Source organism: Nicotiana tomentosiformis, chromosome 8 (genome assembly GCF_000390325.3).
Source record: "Nicotiana tomentosiformis chromosome 8, ASM39032v3, whole genome shotgun sequence".
In the NCBI taxonomy this organism is placed as follows: Eukaryota; Viridiplantae; Streptophyta; class Magnoliopsida; order Solanales; family Solanaceae; genus Nicotiana; species Nicotiana tomentosiformis.
The window spans coordinates 20,576,113-20,590,486 of record NC_090819.1 but is presented as its reverse complement, the minus strand read 5'-3'; positions in this window follow the sequence as shown (position 1 = coordinate 20,590,486).

The following is a 14,374-nucleotide window of genomic DNA, read 5'->3' as shown; positions in this document are numbered from 1 at the left end:
GAAGCATAATATGAAACTTAATCCTGAGAAATGCACATCCGGAGTCAGATATGGTAAGTTTCTTGGGTTTCTGGTATCACAAAAGGGAATTGAGATAAACCTTGATAAGATCAAAGCAATAGAAGATATCCCGGACCAACTATCAAACGTGAAGGAAGTCCAAAGGCTTACGGGAAGATTGGCAGCTTTGAGCATGTTCATTTCCCGGTTATCAGAGAAGTGCCATCGTTTCTTCACACTGCTCAAAAAGAATAATAATTTAGAATGGACCCCGGAGTGCTAGCAGGCTTTGAGGGATTTAAAGAAGTACTTGTCAAGCCCTCCATTGCTTTCAAAACAAAACGAAGATGAAACGTTGCTGGTTTATCTCGCGGTCTCGAAAGTTGTGGTAAGTGTGATTTTAGTCCGAGAGGTCGAAGGTACGCAATCTACCATTTATTATGTTAGTAAAATTTTAACAGGAGCAGAAACTCGTTACCCATATTTGGAAAAACTGGCCTTAGCTTTCGTAATCGCCGCTCGGAAGCTGAGGCCCTACTTCCAATGTCACCAGATAGCCGTGGTGTCTACTCTCCCTATATGGAACATCCTCCATAAACCTGAGCTCTCGGGTAAATTGGCCAAATGGGCCGTCGAAATGAGTGAATTTGACATAGAAAATAAACCAAGGACTGCAATTAAATCGCAAGTCTTGGCCGACTTTATGGCTGATTTGAGTCCGTGATTATTGCCTCTGGCAACCAAGGAGGCAGTAATGGTGTTGGAATCGACATCAGGGGTTTGAACATTATTTATGGATGGAGCTTCCAATATAAAAGGGTGCGGGCTCGGTATAGTCTTAATTACGCCTTCTGGGGAAACCCTAAGACAAGCCATCAGGACGGTCCATTTAACTAACAACGAAACAGAGTATGAAGTTTGAATTGCAAAGCTCAAATTGGCCCGGGGACTTGACTCCGAGGTTATCGAAATTTAATGCGACTCACAGCTGGTGGTAAATCAGGTCTACGGGATCTTCGAGACCAAAGAGGAGCGTATGCAACAGTACGTGGTAAAGGTTCAGGTTTATTTAGCGCGATTCCGGGAATGGTCAATTTCTCATATCCCAAGGGAAGATAACACATTAACAAAACTAGGATCATCGTCAGAAATAAAGGGATCAGAGTCTAGGACGGTAGTGCAACTGATGAACTCAATCCTGGATACAAATAGTTACTATGAGGTAAATTCGACTAGTCTAGTCTGGGACTGGAGGAATGAAATCATCAATTATCTCGAACACGGGAAGCTACCTGAAGACCCCAAACTATCCCCGGCATTGTGCGCCAAAGCAGCGCGATATAGCTTCAAGAGAGGCCAATTATATAGAAAATCTTTTTAAGGCCCGATGCTTAGGGGCATCTGAAGCTAACTATGTCATGAGAGAAGTTCACGAAGGGATATGCGGCAACCACTCGGGCGCCAATTCCTTATGCTAAAGTTGGTAAGGGCTGGATATTATTGGCCCTATATGGAACGAGATGCCAAAGACTTCGTACTAAAATGTGATAAGTGTCAACGCTACGCACCACTGGTGCATCAACTGGCAGAACTCTTACATTCGGTTCTGTCCCCGTGGCCATTCATGAAATGGGGGATGGACTTCGTCGGACCATTGCTTCCGGCTCTCGGGAAGGTAAGATTTCTTTTAATTTTGACTGACTATTTTTCTAAGTAGGTGGAAGCAGGTTCTTATCAGAAGATCAGAGAACGCGAAATGGTAGATTTCTTGTAGAAAAATATAATTTGCATGTTTGGAATACCAAAAGAGATAGTATGCGGCAATGGGCCACAATTTATTGGCGCAAAAATTATAAAGTTCTTCCAAGATTTAAAAATAAAGAGTCACATCTTCACCCTATCATCCGAGCGCAAATGGTTAAGAGGAGTCGACAAATGAAGTACTTATTCGAAACCTCAAGAAAAGGTTGGAAGTAGTTAAAGTTAACTGGCCCGAGGAATTACCCAGAGTTCTATGGGCATATCGAACTATGGCCAAGTCAAGCACAGGGGAAACCCCTTTTTCCCTCGTGTACGGTGCCGAAGCTTTAATCCCGGTGGAAGTAGGGGATCCCACCTTGAGATATTTCCAGACAGATGGAGAATCAAATAATGAAGCAATGTTGGTCAACTTGAAACTGCTCGATGAACGCAGGGACTTGGCGCATGTAAGAATGGTAGCTCAAAAACAGAGAATGGAACGGTATTATAATCAAAGAGCCAACCTCCGTTATTTCAAAGTAGGAGACTTGGTCCTAAGAAAAGTAACTCAAAATACCCGGGAGCTCAATGCGGGGAAGCTAGGTCCAACGTGGAAAGGCCCCTACCGGATTTCAGCTATCACCACGAAAGGTTCATACGAGTTGGAAAACCAAAATGGAGAAACTTTGCCCAGCAATTGGAACGTGTCACACCTCAAAAGATATTATTGCTGATGACCATTATCCGATCAGAAAGTATGTACTGCACTTTTTTTTCCTTTGTTCAGTTTTTGTCTCAATTAGGTTTTTTTGGCAAGGTTTTTAACGAGGCAGCAACAGAAAGCATACTACGAGGACAACAATAAAACCTTTAATAGCAAGGCATACAAGAGAGGATCCACTCAAGGATGGATATATAGCCTTTTGCTCTATAACAAATTCTCATCTAGAAATTAAGTTTGCTATTGAGCAAAGGTTACCTGATCGTTCACAAGCACAAAACACTAGAGAATTATTTAGCAATGCATTAGTGGAATCTTCGAAGATACAAGACTTTCAGTGTTCCAATTCGTGCACTTCGCGTTCGAACACTGGGGGGAAATGATATGAGGATACGACAATAATGACTGCCACATCGACCGAGAAATGAAAACTCAAAAATATAGTTGCATCATCGGGACTGGGGACTGCGTGACCAGCCCCGTAGAAACAAGTTGTACAAGTTAGCCACAAGTAATGGCAATTTCTTTTTAGCATAGCAAATGCTTATGTATTTTTTGAAAATAGAAGAAATAAAATGAAATCCTTTTGTTTTTAGCTTGTTTCTTGTCTGAACGATGAATTAACTTTGTCATTTGAAAGTTAAACAAGTATTTCAAATGCTAGTGTCGTAATGAACATGAGACGTCCTCTTCAAGAGCACCGTAAACATAAGAGGGCCCTCTCTTATAAAAACCCTCATGATAAAGGGTTGGTTCCGGAAGAACTTATGCCCGAAATCAAAGATGCCTTCAGGGAAAGATACACCCGAAGCCGTATACGAAAGGATGCAAAAAGAAAACTTGCACAAATACTTATCAAAAGCCCTCGTGAAAAAGGGTTGGTGCCCAGAGCCAAAAATGCTTTCGGGAAAAATACACCCAAAGCTTCACATAATAATTCTTAAAAGGAAGAAAATACAAAGATTAAAGACTTGCAAGAATATTCAAACGAAAAGAAAAATCAAATTATACTTGAGCAAAAGATGTTTTTTATTTACAAAAACATGTCAAAATGGCACAGGTACAAGAATCGAAAAAAGAAAAGAAAAGCTAAACTGCAGTATCTCAAGAACCCGGAGGAAGAGAAGTGTCCGTACCCCCGGGAGAGGCATACGGACCCACCAATGGCTCAATATTTTTACCAGTTTAGCCTTCAGCATCATCATCCTCTGATTCTTCTTCAGTTCCCGAGAACTCGGAACCAGAACTAGAAGGACCAGGTGCATCAGGCCTCGCTGGGAGTCCACTTTTAGTAGCTAACTCAAGCTCGCGGGCCTTAGCAATTTTGGCATCAAAATCAATGACACCATCTTTGGCCTCTTCCAAGGTTTTTCTCCTCATGCTGTACATGGCGTAAGTTTTCTCAACAATGAGGGAAGCCGCTCAGCAATTGAGTTCTTCTTTGAGTTGGGTCACCTCGACAGAAAGGTTTTCCCGGGCGGACCTAGCAGATTTGAGGCTAACATCAAGGTCGCAGACAGTTGAACTAAAAATCCTATTATGCTCGATAATTTTCCTATAATTCTCTTCTAGCTAGTCATGCTTCGCCCCATAGTAGTAAGCTCTTCAATTTTGGAATTCAAGGCTGCCTCTAAGTTGATCACTCTTTCAATAGAGGCAGCCTCGCGTTCGGTTGCAATAAGAACGACGTTATGGACTTCAACCCGTTTCTCCCTGGCTTCGTCAAATCTAACCCTCAGCGAGCCAATTTCTTGGCTAAGGATTACCACTTCTTGCTCACTTTGCTGCAAACGAGCTTCCAATACAACAACCTCAGCATCTTTGGCTTCCTATTCCGAAAGGCGAGCGACATGTTGCTCTTGCTCTGCCAAAAGCTAATCCCGAGCGGAGGTAATTTCTTCCTTTCCACGAATCAACCTTTGAAGGCCCTCAAAAGCAAGAAAGTTGGCCTACAAAGTAAGAAAGGTAAAATTCAAAATATGTTCACACCCAAAAGTAGAAGGAGTAATAAAGGAAGAAAGAAACGTACCGCGGCGGCATTGTGCATAGCGTTGTTTAACAAACACTCTCCTGAGAGTGCCTGAATCTTTTCCTAGTTTTTCTCTAAAGCCAAAGGCTTCAGATAATTAGCAATATCCACAGGCTGGGATAGCAAGTTGCACCCGGTAGAGACCGAAAGAGTAACATTCATCCTCTTTTGTGGATCTTATGAAGGGGCAGCATAATTGTGCCCCAAATTCCCATGAACTGGGGACTGTGGAAGAGGAACATCTTCTTCATGGTCAGATGAGGCCGGTGGAGATGATGTAGCAATTGCTGGTGGAAGAGTGGATGAAGATGGAAGTGATGTAGCAGTTACTGGTGTTGGCGAAGATGGAAATAAAGTTGATGGAGTTGAATAATGAGAAGCAGCTGTATCAAATTCAGTCCTGGTTGTTGGATGCTCGCCAACCAAAGACGACAGAGATCTAGTACTCTGCCCCACAGTACCAGACACAACAAATGGGGCCCGAAAATGGGAGTTAACATTATCTACCAAATAAATCTCTCCCCAAAGTGTCGAGCATCTTGTTGAGATGATGAAGATCGTCGTCTTCTATGTAGAAAAGCTCCCCCATCACTAGATTCTTCATCATCGTTGATCATCACGGTGTCTATGACCGGCCCGGAAAGAAGGCCAGTCACTATCACTACCGGAGATGACTCGGGGGCATCGATCCTCGCCCTCTTATCTTTTTCCCCGACTGCGGAGGAGCGTCTTCTCCCGCGGTTTGCTAGACAACAGAGAATGGTGGCCACGTTTGCAGAGGTTTATCATTCTCCCGCAGAAGATTTTGGGAGAATAAAGATTCATTATATGAGCTAAAGTTAACTCCTCTCAAGTCTCCTGGCACAAACGCCGAAGGCAAGCCACTGTCCTCCACACAGAAGGACTTACTTGTACCAAACACACTTGGTAGCGGAGGCAAAACTCCGCAATCACGGGGTCAAGCTCTCCGCTCAAAGGCAAGTCGCCGTCCTCCACACATAAGGACTTATTTGTGCCAAACACACTTGGTAGCGGAGGCAAAACTCCGCAATCACGGGGTCAAGCTCTCCGCTCAAAGAAAACGCACCCAAAGTAAAAGGATACATGTAAAAATATGTAAAACCCTCCTTGGGTAGGGTGATTCGCTCCGATAGATCAAGAGCAATAATATCCAAGTTATCACAGCGGCAGTCTTCCTTCACAGCAGGAATGCTAGAAGGATGTATGGAAGAAGGATACCAACTGACGGCCCATGTACGAGAGTTAGCAGTAGGGAATTTCTCTTCGAAATCTTTTGTGGTAATAAGACTTCTAGGGATGATGGAGCCCACTGTTGGAGGAGCAAAGTCCTCAGACTTGTTTTTGCTTTTTGAAAAATCGGTACGCTTTAAGGAAGAAGCCATTGTATGGAAGAAGTAGAAAGTTTTTTGTTTAAAGAGAATTAGAGAAAAGATGAAGAGCAAGATGCACGTTAGATAAGGGAAGTTTGAAAAATTATGAAGTATAAGGGAGAAAGTTGATACGTATAAGTAAAAGGTTTGGCGACTAAATTTATGGCCATGATTACCTCAATAATCGGCAAAAGTTGTGTTGAATCATGGGATGACGCGTGTTCGGGGTATTAAATGTGCCGAGACGTACATCTAATCAACCATAAGAAGCCTTCAGACGGAATTATAGTAATTTCCGCCAAAAGAGTGTTTCTACCAACTTTCCGATAACACAAAGGTTATGTCACCGAAAAGCTGGGGGACTATCTGTATAGGATAAAATATACTATGACACGTGGCCGTCCAAAAAAGGGACATGTGAAACCCAAAACGGGGGGATGGCCAAAGACCAAAGGTAACTGTTTCATTTGTCACCGGAAAGAACAACGCTCATAAAGATGTGATAAATGCTCTTCGTCCGGTAACATTTAATAGAAAATATTTCATGGCATTAAGAGCAATTACCCATTACAGGTAATTTGGCATTTATCTTCACCGTTACGTCTGCATCAATGTCCCTCATAATTAATATTAAAGAAGGGCACGATCCTAGGACCTACTTCATAGCTATAAATAGTGAACTCATTTATCATTGTAAAGGACATGAATTTTTTGGTAAGCTGATACTACATTCTATACAAAACTCAATACAATCTTATCTTCTTATTCTTTTGATTTCGCTTTTGTTGCACCCGGAAATACTGTTCTCGAAACTATTCTTTCTGTTGTTTCGTCTATATCCTAAGTCTAAGTATTGCATAATTCTTCGATTATTTTATTATTTCAGGATCAAATTAATTCACTTATCTAGAAACCATATATAAATTCAACTGTATTATTTTACGGATAAACAAGTACGTAGTTAGTAGCTAATCATGGTAAAAGTTCAATACTCAATGTTTACACTAAATCGATGTTAATATGAAATTTGTCTTCTACATACTCTTTTATTACTTGGCTATGATTAATTAATATGTATTTTTATATACTTTTTCCGATCCACTTTATTTGATTATTTGGGTTTTTTTTGTGGTCCATAATATTTGATTTTTTCAGATATCAAGAAGGAATTAACTTCTATTTTCTAAAGTTGCCCTTGGAGTAAAGAGCCTAGGAGTATTTGTTATATTTTCAATGAACAAATTAAGGTTAATATGGTCAATTTTATTGTTAATTAATATTAAAAGATGAATTTTTTAATATGTGTGAAAATAGAAAAAAGAAACAACTAAAGTGTACCGCTGAATTATGGTAATGTAATGCAATCGCTGAATAAGAGTAAGTACTTACCAACTAATCATTGTGTCTTTTACAAGAAAAGTTGAATTTGTACTAGTAGAATTTGGGAAAGAAAAGAAACCTTTGTTCAATATTTCGATCTTCTTTCACTCTTTTTTAACGATCTATAATGCGCGAGTTAATACCTAAAACCCCCATAAATTATTCACGTTTTATAACTTTAATACTTAACTTATGAGGTGTTGTTGTTATCTTCTTGAACTATAATATCTCCTATTTAAAATCCCATGCAAGCCAAGTGACATGAAAAGTAACTTCACTCTCTTAGTAAAAATAAAATAAGAAAACAAATAAGAAATAAGAATAATTAATTTAAAATTGCAAAAATGACACATTTACTGTGTTTTTTTTTGAGTTGTGAGGTATATAGGTCGAATAGGTGCCATATGATCCATATGGACGACAATAGTCAAAGAAGAAGTCAGTTGTCTCTGGAAACCTTACTATCTTAAGCGTTGCAGTGGTTCCTATTTATTTTCTTTTCATTAAATATGTATAAATTATTAATTTAATACCTAATAATAACGAACTATAATTTTGAACTCATAAATTTTAAATTCTGACTTTGATTCTGTCTCCAATAGTTTATGTGAAATTTGTATAGGGTAAAATATGATATGACACGTGACTGACTAAAAGGAGGACACGTGGAATCCAAGATGGGATGGTTGAGGACCGAACGCATCCACTATGCTTGTCAACGGAACAAATAATGTTCATAAAAGTGTATTAAAGCTCTGCACCCGGTAGCATTTACTAAGGAATATTCTACAGCATTAAGAGCGACGGTCCGTTATAAAGAATTTGGCATAGATACTCAACATTACATCTCAATCAATGATCATCATAATTGACATTAAAGGAGGGCACGATCATAGGACCTTCTTCCCTAGACATAGCTATAAATAGTAAGCTCAGTTATCATTGTATGACACGCAAAATTTCTGGCAAGAACATATATTATGTTATATGCAAAGCTTTATACAATTTCACTCAATTGCTTTCTGATCCCATCATTACTGTGTTCGGAAATCGTGTTCACGGAATCACTATCTTTGCTATATCATATACATTCCAAGGCTAAGTACTGCGTATTTCTTCGATTATTATATTATTTCAGAATCAAATTAGTTCACTTATCTAGAAACCAAGTATAAATTTAACTGTACCGTTTTACGGGTTAACAGTTTGGCGCCCACCGTGGGGCCTAGAAGCCGTGCAATTAAATTGATCCTTGCCTCTTTTACTAACGTGTTTTGACTATTTTTTCTTAGAAAAAATCGCAAAAAATAGCACATAACACTATTAACGATGCGCACAACCCTGAAATTTGAGGGGATCAACCTCATTTCGAGGACTCAATCAGTGACACCCGCAATGGGGGAAATGACGCCACGCCAGTGCATGACAGATGGTACCCTCGACGGGCTCGGTAAAGAACTCCCGATGATGCTGACGAGGAGCAAGTAGCGGATGTTGTGATGATCCTGCAAGAGCAACAGGCAATCATTCTAGGCCATCTCACGCGACAAGATCAGGTTATGACAGAACTGAAGCAGGCGCTATCAGGTGCTTCAGATAATGCGAACAGGTGCGATCCGATTCCTCCCGTTGTTCCTGCAGAGCAAACAACACAAAGAATTGATAACAACACTCTCAGGGGTAAAGTCGGCTCCGATGGGGCTGGGGGGAGCAGATTAGGTCTTAACAACGAGAACGATTCATTCAAAGATGAGCTTTTACGGTTCATGAGGGAAGTGAATGCCCGTGTGGATCAAATCCCGGGCACACCACCAGTATTGAAAGGCTCGAACTCGAAGAAGTATGTTCAATTACCGTATAAGCCAAGTGTGGCACCAGTACTAATCCCGAAGCATTTCAAAATGCCTGATGTTCCAAAGTAAGATGGAACTTCAAATCCACATAAACATATTACCACCTACACAATGACGGTGAAAGGAAATGATCTAGCTCCGTACAAAATTGAATCTGTGTTGCTAAATAAATTTGGCGAAACCCTCATGAGGGGAGCCCGAATGTGGTATTCATTACTGCCAGAGCATTTCATAGATTCCTTTGATATGCTCGCAGATTCTTCCATTAAGGCTCACGCCGGAGACATAAAGGTGCAAGCTTGGAAGGCCGACATATTTAGAATCGCACAAGGAGAGTTGGAATTGTTACGAGAGCTTGTCACCCGGTTCCGGAAAGAAAGAATGTTTCTCTCGGCTGTACCGGATGAATGGTCAGCTGAAGCATTCACCAAAGGATTGAATTCGAGAAGTTCAGACGCTTCCCGGAAGATGAAGGAGAGTCTGCTTGAGTTTCAAGCAACGACCTCGGCAGATGATCACAATCGGTATGAGTCGAAGATAAGGATCGAAGATGACCAGGTAAGTTTTACATCATCAGCCAAAGGATGAGAGAAGAATAGAGAAAAATCAAAGGATGAATATGACGCGGATAGGCGGATTACGAGGGGTCGGGTTTTGCCCTACAAGCGTACCAAAGGCCGTGGCAGAAATTTCTGAGCAGCAAATAAGTTCACCATTGACGGAGGGACTGACCGTGGTCGAAACAATTGTAACAACCCGACCGGTCGTTTTGAGTGTATTAGCCCCGACGCGGAGGTCTTATTTTCGGTTTCGAGACACTTAGTCCCTAAAACGGAAGCTTAAGTCTCAGAATTTTGACCGTAGTCTGAAGTGTGTGAAGACGACCCAGGAATGGAGTTTCGTTAGCTCCATTGGGTGATTTTGGACTTGGGAGCGTATTCAAACTATGAATTTGAGGTCTGTAGCTAATTTAGGCTTGAAATTGCGAAAGCCGAATTTTGGGAAATTTGGCTGGGGGTGAATTTTGGATATCGGGGTCGGATTCCGATTCGAAAAGTTGGAATAGGTCCTTAATGTTGAATATGACCTGTGTGCAAAATTTAAGGTCAATCGGACGTGGTTTGGTAGGTTTCAGCGTCGTTTGTGGAATTTGAAACTTTAGAAGTTCTTTAGGCTTGAATCCGGGTGTAATTGGTATTTTGATATTGTTTTGAGTGATTCGAAAATTCGACTAAGTTCGTATGGTATTTTAGGATTGGTTGGTATGTTTGATTGAGGTCCCGGGGACCTCGGGTGAGTTTCGGATGCTTAACGGATCACTTTTGGACTTTGGAAGATAGCAAAATTTTTGGTGTTTTGTTGCAGACAATTTCTTCATCGCGTTCGCGTAAGGCATCTGGGAAGGCCAGCTGAGTTACTCTTCATGTTCGTGATGTGGTTCCTGTGTTCGCAAAGATGTGGAACCCTGAGACTATGTGTTCGAGACATGGTCCTCGCATTCGCGGAGAGGAACGAGCAGATGAATCTTCAAGTATTTAAGCCTACGCGTTCGCGAAGAGGGTCCCGCATTCGCATAGGGTCCGCCAGTGAAAGGTATGCGTTTGTAAGAGGTCACTCGCATTCGCGAAAGAGGAATTCTGGTTAACATTTTTTTTGGTTCAACGCGAACGCGAGGCGTTGACCCCGTTCGCGAAGAAGGAATTAACTGGGCAGATATAAAGATTCAAAAACGAGGGTTTAGCCATTTTTATCAAAACTTGAGTTTGGTAGCTCAAATTTGGACGAGAGTTCGAGGGATTTTCAGAGGTATCAATTGGGTAATGATTCTACACTTGATTTTGGTTATATCCAACTAATCTATCATTAATTTCATCATTTAAATTTCGGATTTGGGTTAAAAATTGGGGAAAAATGGGAAGAAGTTCTTCAACTAAGATTTTGGGTTTTGATTGGGATTCTGTCATCAGATTTGGATAAATTTGGTATGATTGGACTCGTAAGTGAATGAGTTTTCGGGTTTTGTGACTTTTGTCGGATTTCGAGACGTGGGCCCGGGGCCGACTTTTGACCAATTTCGGATTTTGGCTTGTAATTTTATATTTTTCTTGTGGAATTGATTCCTTTAGCCTATATTAATTATCTCGTACTGCTTGGGGCTAGATTCAGGGCATTTGGAGACTGATTCGATGGGCAAAGGCATTGCGGAGTAGAATTTTGCACGGTTTGAGGTAAGTAACAGTGTTAAATCTGGTTTTGAGGGTATGAAACCCCGATGATTGGTATGATGTGAGTGTTTGGAGGTGACACACATGCTAGGTGACGGGCGTGTGAGCATGCACCGTGAGGGATTGTGACATGGTCCGTCCCGTGAGACTGTATAATCGAATAGCCATTGTTATTACTTATTTTTCCTGTCTTTGAGAAATTGACTGCCTTTTATGTTAGAAACCATGTTTAGGCCATATGATATTACTGTTGGGACCCGCAGCGATCGTATACTTGTTGAATTGACTGCTAATTGCTGTTTTGTACTCAGTCACAGTCTTACTTGTGTGTTATATCTCTGTTCCCTCTCATTTCTTGTTGATACTTGTTGTATTCTCTGTTTGGGCTGATTATTATGATATTTTGTGAGCCCGAGGGGATGGAGAGGTCAGTGACTGAGGTAGGGCCTGAGTGCCAAGCTGTGAGCTATGTGAGGGTATATGGATCGGGTTGCACGCCGCAACGAGTCTTATGGCTATTTATGGATTGTGGATCGGGTTGCACGCCGCAACGAGCCTTATGGATACTTATATGATTGGGTCGGGCTGCACGCCGCAGCGATATAGCGATTGAGCTGAAAGGAGCCCCTCTAGAGTCTGCACACCCCCAGTGAGCGCAGGTACCTATTGAGTGTGAGAATTGAGGGCTGAGAGCCGAGTGATTGAGCTGTTGTGACGAGTTCAGTGTCTGTTGCCCTGAGAGGATGTACTTGTTTTTCATTTGTTGATGCACTTAGTTGCTATCTGTCATTGTTGTGAAATTTCTAAAAGATTCTATATCCAGATTACCTGCATTGTATCTGTATACACTGATATGACTTGAACTGCAGGATTTGAAAGCATGTCTACTCTTTGCTGGAATTATTGAAAATGAACTGTATTTGTATAGCTCGTCACTACCTTCTCAGTTCCTTATTTATTCATGTTACTTGCTGAGTTGGTTGTACTCATGCTACACCCTGCACTTTATATGCAGATCCAGGTGTGTTTGATCATGGAGGTCGTTGAGTTCGTGCGTGATCGAGTATCGGAGACTACGAGGTAGCTGCCGGCGTCCGCAGACCTTGTCTCTCCTTCTATGTTTTCTCTGTTTTCTTTATTGGTACTTAGACACTGTTTGTATTAGACTGAATATCTAGATGCTCATGATTCAGTGACATCTCGATGTCGGGTTATTTTTCCGCACTTATGTTTTGGGTTTTACCCCATTTTTATGAAAAACTCCGGTTATTTTAAATGTCTTAATTCATTTATGTTAAATGTTGAAAGTGTTTTGGAAATGTTGGCTTGCCTAGTATCACGATAGGCGCCATCACGACGAGTTAGGTTTTGGGTCGTGACAAGTTGGTATCAGAGCCTAGGTTACATAGGTCTCACGAGTCATGAACATGTTTAGTAGAGTCTTGCGGATCGGTACAGAGACGTCTGTACTTATCTTCGAGAGGCTGCCGAACCCTTAGGAAACTTCACATTCTTGGAAGATCCACCAGTTGCCGAACAGGTTTGGCAGATCCACCAGTTGCCCCAGTTCAGGAGTAGGCTCCAGTTGTGAATGAGCCGGTGGGACCAGCTCAGGCACCACCTGTGCCTATTATGATCCCAGACCTTCAGGAGGCCTTAGCTCAGATTATGACCGCGTGTACCACTCTTGCTCAGGCGGTCTCTATTCCAGCCGTAGCAGCCACTTCTCAAGCCACGGGAGGTGCTCAAACTCCCGCCGCCTGCATACAGAGCAGGTGGTACAGAGATTCCAGACACCGGGAGCACCACCAGCCAACCGATTGCAGCTGCTCAGGACTGTGTGGTTCGTGTTATGCCTGATGATGAGCAGCGTCGATAGGAGAGGTTTGGGAGACTCCAGCCTCCATTTTTCAGTGGTACCGAGGGAGAGGATGCACAAGGCTTCTTGGACAGGTGTTAGAGGATACTCTGTACAGCAGGTATTCTAGAGGCCAGTGGGGGTCTTGTTTACTACTTTTCAATTCTCTGGGGCTTATTTTAGTTGGTGGGGGGCTTACGAGAGGCGTAGGCCAGTCGGCGCAGCACCCCTTACATGGCAGCAGTTCTCCGGTCTATTCCTTGAGAAGTTCGTGCCACAGTCCTGCAGAAAAGAGCTGCGTAGACAGTTTGAGAAACTTCGTCAGGGTGATATGTCTATGATGTAATATGAGATGAGATTCTCGGAGTTGGCCCGTCATGCTATCTGGTTGGTTCCCACAGACAGGGAGAGGATCTAGAGGTTTACAGATAGCCTCACTTTTCAGCTGCGATTGCTTATAACCAGAGAGAGAGTGTCTGGTGCTACTTTTGATGAGGTTGTCGACATATCTCATCAGATTGAGATGGTTCGCAGTTAGGAGCGGGTTGAGAGAGAGGCCAAGAGGCCTCGTGGACATGGTGGATTTAGCGGTGTTCCTTCTGGGGGTAGTTCCACCACGATAGGGGTCGTCCTTTCAGACATGCTCAGACGGCTAACCCAGTCCACCGTGGTGCATCATCTAGCCATGGTTCACACAGTTATAAGTAGGGCCATTCATCTCTCAGTGACCTCCCAGCTCATAGTTCGTCCCGTGCTCCATCGGGTCAAGGCTCGTCTATGCCAGGTCCTTCTACTAGTCATCCCGGTGCTCGGGGCTCCCTTCAGTCACTAGCACCAGCACCGGGGAGTTGTTATGAGTGTGGAGAGTTTGGCCACATCAGAAGACATTGTCCCCGCCTTATAGGAGGTTCGGCTCAGTAGAGGAGCCAGTCTGTGGCATCAGCACTAGCCACTCGCTCAGCCAGCTCGGGGTGTAGCCCAGTCAGCTAGGGGTCGCCCGAGAGGGGGAGGCAGATCAAGGGGTGGCCAGGCCCGTTTCTATGCCCTCCCTTCCAGACCAGATGCCATTGCTTCGGATGTTGTGATTACAGGTATTGTCTCAATTTGCCATAGAGATGCCTCCGTATTATTTGACCCTGGTTTCACTTATTCATGCGTGTCCTCGTATTTTTCTCAT